Source organism: Hypomesus transpacificus, chromosome 3, assembly GCF_021917145.1.
Source record: "Hypomesus transpacificus isolate Combined female chromosome 3, fHypTra1, whole genome shotgun sequence".
NCBI classification, from domain to species: Eukaryota; Metazoa; Chordata; class Actinopteri; order Osmeriformes; family Osmeridae; genus Hypomesus; species Hypomesus transpacificus.
The window spans coordinates 8,762,991-8,770,210 of record NC_061062.1 but is presented as its reverse complement, the minus strand read 5'-3'; the positions used below and the strand labels follow the sequence as shown (position 1 = coordinate 8,770,210).

The following is a 7,220-nucleotide window of genomic DNA, read 5'->3' as shown; positions in this document are numbered from 1 at the left end:
TGTAGGATAATGGAAACCATTACTCAGTACTTTATGTGGTTAAACTGCTTGCCATAACCAATAAACTCTAAGCTGTCGAAAACCAGAATCTGGTTTTAGCATATTATACATATGGTTTGCACATACTAATTCCCGGGGTATGTTTGGATAATATTTTGAATTTGTGTTGTTGTGTTATGGAATGCACCTACTATCTTTTACTTGTTGTTCATATTGTCTCAATGCTATATATTGTAGTACTTGTTTCTAGTTTTTCCAACAGTAGCATTGACAGTTAATAGTTTAAAACCCTTTCCTGCCGGACCATTCAAATATGGGTCGAAAAAGACCCATAGAACCCGCCTTAATAACTTTGCCATCCAATCACCGATTTTATTTCTGAAAACTGCCAGATACTCATGACAACTTAAGCTCAAAGCACATATCATTGGTTAAGGGGTTAGTGGGAGGGGGAAATAAATCTATCGTCTGCAACGGCAGCCATTGTTTTCTGAGGCGGAGCCAGAGCGGAGACCATGGGAGATTGCCTACAGTGTTAGATATACAGCTTCGAATTGAAATCGGAGACGATATTATGAGTTAAGACAAGTTCCTTAATATGTGTTGTCAATATTGTCTATTAAAAGTCTCAACTTTTTACTTACGAAGAATTTGTTTGTGGGAGTGACGCGAGTGTTTTCAGGAAAGAATGACGTGTCCGGCTTGGCCGTTTGTGACAGGCAGCAATGACGGTAGTAGCACTGTTTAGCTTCGATTTGAGCAGATTTCTAAAAAACTTCGAAAAACAACATTAACTAGGTAGATTATGTATACTCTAAGCTAAATGTACATGCCTTGTTTGGCCAATTCGGTCGATTGTGGAAGAAACTCGAACGTTTTTTACTTATCGAGAGGAGTATCTAGCCATAGCGCTAGCTGCTTTTAGCTGCTTTTGGGACAGGATAATTCCGGTTTCCCCCATGTCTCCACTAGTCACAAGAATGGTCATAACTTTTAATCAAAATAAGGTATTTCTAATCTGTCTTCTGTTCTACATTGCCCACAGACTTGTGGATATTCCACCTACTCAATGTTTTTCTCTATCTTGTAATTAAAGTGGTGACAAATTCAGTTGTCTGATGAGGTATGGTGGATGGAGAAGTTTTTGTTAAAAATATCTACCTGAAACCACTTTGATAAAATATGATTTGCCTTAAGTAATCATATATTCATTTACATGATAAAAATCCCCTAGTTCTCCTCTTCAAGATGGTATAAACAGTTAAGGTGTATGATTTTATATGAAAATCCATAAAATATGAATATTAATATGCATATCATATTTCAACAGCATATGGAATGTTCGGAATTTTGTATTAGGCAGTAAAGGGTTAAGGTGTATTCATGAAACAAAAAAAGTACAACTGTACTCTGTACATGCTTACATATACTTCACTCAAGGGTTATTCGTTTTCAAAAGATGTAGGACAAGCAGAGCAAGCAACTTAGAATCTATGTTTTCCTGCATTTAATATCACTAACAATGGTCTAGCAGCATGCTGGTAATTTCTGGATGATTCTTGGAGCCATGTTTATTTCACCTTCATTTAACTTTGACAATTGGACAACAATGCTGATTGACATGCTCTCTGGCTGCAAACTGTAGAACTATAACCATGTGAGTTTAATCTCTACAATTGTATTGACACCCAAAGACGATACAAAAATAATCAAACAACTACCAACACTGCACAAAATCTGAAATACTGAAATACTCAAAAGAAACGAAATAGTCCTTTTTTCAAAAGTTTCAAGCAAAGTTTTGTTGTGTCTGTGTAGATGGAAGAATAACTTGCTGAACTCCATTCAGGAAGGTAAACGTTAAGGTTAAGGTTAGGTATTAATATTATCTGGTTTGGCTCTTACTTAGCCATGCTTACATTGACAATCTATTGTTGAACGTTTAACTCTCTGTTTCCCCTTGCCCCCTCTCTCGTTTATTTATTTCTTGAACAAGGTCATCTGTCTCAGTAAGAACTTGCCATGGTGCACTGACCTTTCTCTTGAGCGAAGGCAAAACTGGCACATGTATCCTGTGGTGACGACTGCACATCTAGGATGAGCGGCACAGAGAAGCCTTCTTGGAAAAGGTCAGAGCACAGTACACCTTTCACAGAATCACTGAAGTCTCGTCCAATCTTTTCTCCCTCACCCCATTCTACACAAAGAATAGTGTTGTGCAAATACTGTTTCCATGAACATACTGTGTCCATGTAAAACCAAGTTAAACAGTCACACTGTGAACAATAATATGATATATAGCCACAGTGCAAAAACAACATCTTAGTGCAGCATAATGTTTTATCCGAAGTGCAACATCAAACTATTCTCTTTGCTCAGTCTCCTGCCAGACAGTGGCATAAAAAGATCTCAAATACAACCGAAACAGAAAAGACATGATAAAAAATGTGCTGCCCTTAGGTCAAGAGAAGAGCAATTAGTTGAGGTGAAGTTTGAAATGGTGCGTCTTGAGACCTCATTGGAGGGACTGTACAAACGGAGAGGTGTGTAGTTGAAACGGCAGAGCATGGAAGAAGAAGCTCCGCAGTCTGAGAGTGCAAGGACCCGACTTTCTTTGCAGTGGGGTCACAAGATGATCCGATGTAGCACACGAATCAATGCGTATGGCTGGATGATTTCCTGTGAGCCGCGGCGTAAGTAAGGGTCAGGGTTTTCTGCTCCTCATGGTGATCAGCAGCTAGTGGAACAACCTCTACAGGGGAGTTGTATGTGAGCGTGTGGTGCACTTAAATATTAAGCAGGCGACTGTTGTCTGGATGATCTGCAGAGGGTTTATTGCACACTCTGGTAGGCCGACAAGGAGGATGGCAGAGTAGACAAGACTGGAGTGGACTGTGGCCCAGATGTGCAGCTGGGTTGAGTACTCTGTCAGAGAACTCAGTAGAAAAGACCAGTAGTGGCATAATGACTTGATACAGTGGTGACAGTAGCAATTACATATAAAACATGACTTTGAATGTTACAACCCATTCATTATCTATTAGCTAAACATATGCACATGTTTGATCGTCTATGGCATGATTTATACACTCAATTTCAATAACATGGGAAAAAAAAACTAGATTACTAAATCATTGTTGTTACATGCCTTGTTCGGTTTACTTACTACTTTGCCAAATGCGTTATACACATTAAATATAGAATAGTGAGTGTAACTGTGGCTTAGTATTATAAAAAAAAGTTTTATTTAAAAAAATGCCATTGAACTTGTAACATAGAGTAGTATTATATCAAGTGTTTCACTGGATTTAGGAAGAAGCTAGGCCAGAGTGATATAAATTCATATTATATTAAGAATTAAACACCAGACTTAGTTTATCACGGTACATTATGTGTGTACTTGTGTATGTATCTGTGCAAGACAGTGGCCATTGAGGTAGTGTAATCATTGAATGATAATCAGGTTGTTGATACCAAACGATGGCAAAAACGTTTAGTTGCAAATAACTAAAAGCAAGGCTCTGTTCTCTCAGACTTTTCTTTATGGTCGGCAAGTTCTATTGAAGAAGGCTCCATCTAAAGAAGGATGAAACCTGAGGATGAAATAGAGTCTTCTCAATTATAATGTTCTCAAAAGCTTAAATGTATATTATGACAGTAATTGGGTGTTACATGCATCATTGTATCAATCTGGAAGACACATTTTCTAACAATGCTCAGAATATATCAGTAATACCTTCCTTCAATCATATTTCCCCTGTCACAATTTCACTATTCCGTCACAGTGGTTAAACACGTGAAATTAAACTGCTGTACCATGACAACCCTGTCAAATGCAATGTGTTTGCTAATAATTCAATGTAGCAAGACATGTACATGTCAGCATTAATATATCGTCCAGGTATTCTAATACGTACAGCTGTTTCACATTTAATCTGCTGACCCTTCATCGTAATAACAGTAACATATTGCTTCTGATGAAAGTTTTGTTAGCAATGTTGTGTGAGGCTGTTTTAGGAAAATGCATTCCTTACATTAGCTCTTTTGCTGCTTGTTGAAAAAAAAAAGAAATGTTCCGTAGTGTGGAACATATCAGACTGCTAATTAACTTAATACAATTATTGCTCACCTCCTTTCCAACAAAAGTTCAGTCATCCTGTTATCATCATTGACATCTCATTATAAGGGTAATGACCTTCAAAGAGGTGTTATTTCACCTGATGATTACAAACATTATCTTGTGAGTGATGATGTGTAAAAGGCCACAAATAAGCAGAAGTTCTTGATTCAACCTAAAGACAAAATGATGGATTCTCATTTAAATATGAGTGTGAAGAAGCAGTAACAGCGTGAATACCAGGGGCAACCATGCCTACAATATACAGTAAGTACAGTACATATTGATGTAAAAAAAAAACATAATAGCACATAACAATCTACATGACACAAAAGGTCAAACATGAAAACAGGATGGGTAGCTGTGTAAGGCTTCAATATTGAATGAACCTACTGTTTATTTTCAACATATTAGGTTTCGTGGTTTTGTGGTTTTTAGTTACGGTATTGTTTTAGGTTATAGTTTAGCTCCATCCGAAGGAAAGGGAGCCAAGACTCCACAAGCCTCTTGTTCAAAGTCAGCAGAATCCCTGTTTGATATTCCTCTCCATTGTTTGCCATTTGCTTTATTATACTCCTCATTATGATCTGTTTGAGCTGGAACAACATTGTAGCTTATTTATGTTCATGCAGCGTATCCAGGAAAACAACGAGCCAATGGGATCCAGTCCAAGAAAAGAATGGTATGTTCACAGATTTTTCCAATGTCTCTAAGACAACTGACAGCTTTTCAGTTACATTGAATGGCATTGTTAGTGTTCGTCAATGATTGATACCAGGTACCTGATTTGAAGAAAGTGTTAGTGCCTATAAGGAGTTCTCTATTCACCCCCCCAGGAAAAAGTCACGCAAATGAGAACCCAAATAATGAAGTAAAACCATCCTTAAAGAGCCATGTCAGTCAATGGTTTGACTATCTCTCTGACTCACTTTAAAACATTATTTTAAACAATCTTAATTGTTTTAAACACAGAACACAGAAAGGAACATGATCATTGAGGAAACCTTTCAAATATAAAATAATATTTTGTTCTCTAAAAAAACTTTGTTGAACAACTGAACCGTCCAAAGTTTATTCGGCCTCGAAAGGGGTTTGTGCTTGTGGACTTGGCCTGGTCAAATAGACCTCTCCCGGAATAAAAGCCAAAAGCGGCTTCAGATGATGTGGCCCATTGTTAGTGCTGACCAACACACCCACATTTCCCTCGATGGGTTCCATTGAGCCCTCAAGGATTCTGATCCTGTGTTGATAGAGTCCACATCACTGACTTAGGTATTATTGTGATGACTGCGTGGACATGTGCCCTCATGACCTTTCCTGATGGAATGCTCCAATTCACTTACTCAGCAGTGTGCTTATTCGTTTCACCCACAGTCACCCTTTGTGTTTGTCAAAATACTCGACCACAAGAGAGTAATACTTAGGCTTAAGCATAGTTGAAAGATGCAAATTAGAATGTGTCTGCAAGGCAAATTATTTAAGTATTTACAGTAAAGCATGTAACAACTAGCAATTCGATTTTGAAAGGTGAAATCCCCTATTTACGAAACATTGGTAATGCCTTTTAAGTACAGCAATGTTCAGTCTTACTGCCAAATGTTTTGGGGATAAAAGCTTTAGTTTTTTAATAAATTGTACAGTAGGCCTAAACTGTAACTGTCTAAGAACTGGGCTGTTAAAAGTTTCAATTGAAGGTTATGTTACGTTTGTCCTTTTGAATGAAATGGATGGTGGGAGGCCTAAGTTTATACTTATCATGATAGATGGGATTTATGTATGCTGTCAGTTATCATCAGATATAAACAGACAGTACTCTTCACTTCATAAACAGACATGGACTGAAAAGGGTTCAAGAAGGCAGTCGATGTTTTTTTAAGTTAGAGGAGAGGAAATTGAAGCCTTAGCTGCAGTGATACCCAGACTGGAAGACTATTTTGTACATGTCTGGTGACTATGAAGGTGCTCAAGCTGTTTTCCTTCAACTCAATATTGGAATTTGTAAGCCTGGTAAATATTGACTTTGTTTGTGTTCACAGAAAAAGCATGAGCTTGAACACACAGCAACCAAACATTGCTAATTTTAATTCATTTTACTGGCACACAATGTGGCCGAGGTCGATTTGTTTGCAAGACTTTAACATTTGTATGTAGATGTATTGATGTTCTTATTATGTGAATAATTAAACCACTCTTTTATCAATACAAATATGTAAATAAAGTAAGCAATGAATTTTTACTAATCTCAATTGATTGGATCACAACTGATTGAATCACGTTCCTTCTCCAGTCTCATTTGTCAATTGATTTGATAAGCAATGCAAAAATGCCTCTCAAAGCATTTAGTGTCTGAACTGTATTGATGGGAATAATTGCAAGCAACTTTTTGTTTTGTATTGTTTGTCTTGCTATTTCAGAAGCTGGGTGTTCATTTGTGCCAGGGATGCCAGTTTAAGGGAGAAAAAGTCTAAGTTACTAAGCTCCATGGTCCTGAAATTCTCTTCTGAAATTCTTTTAACTGGATTATAGAGTTACGTTTGTGAAGTTCAAACAGTTGATCAACGTTAACATTATGCAAGAATGTAATTGCCATCACAGCGGCTGTTTTGTCTCGTTCAAGTTTGTGTGAATGTAAATTTGTGTCGTCTAAATAATTGTTCCCCCTGCTGTGGTTGAACAGGTCTCTTTGAAAATAGATTTATGTCAAGGAGAATAAACTGTATAAACAAGGATGAAATAAAAATACATCTGCAATGAAGTGTGTTTTTTGCTAAGATGATTATTGTATTGTTTAAGCTTGGATGCTAGAAGGTTTGGGTTGGGCGTTGAGGTGGTCTAAAATAGAGGGAAAAAAAAGAAATAATAATAATTAAACACATTTTACACCAAGCCAATAAAAAAAATATTGGACCCACCTATGAAGCTCAGCATGCATCACAATGCTTAATGGCTTTGACATCCATTTGTCAGCCTTGATAGCGTTCACATTTGATTACATACACTCTCCTGTCAACTGTCTTGTAGGGGAGGTGGATATAGTCATTAATCATGTAATTGCTAGATTTGTAATAGATATGTTCCCCACTGTGAATTAACTCAACCTCAA

At 37.2% G+C, this 7,220-nt stretch overlaps 1 long non-coding RNA gene across 1 annotated transcript; it reads left to right on the top strand.

The window, feature by feature from the left end:
* The first annotated feature begins 492 nt into the window (after positions 1-492).
* On the top strand, positions 493-6,870 carry LOC124484220. Its single transcript, XR_006957945.1, has 4 exons — positions 493-578; positions 1,997-2,129; positions 4,750-4,799; positions 6,532-6,870. It is a non-coding gene; the product is annotated as an uncharacterized LOC124484220 (long non-coding RNA).
* Positions 6,871-7,220: the final 350 nt, after the last annotated feature.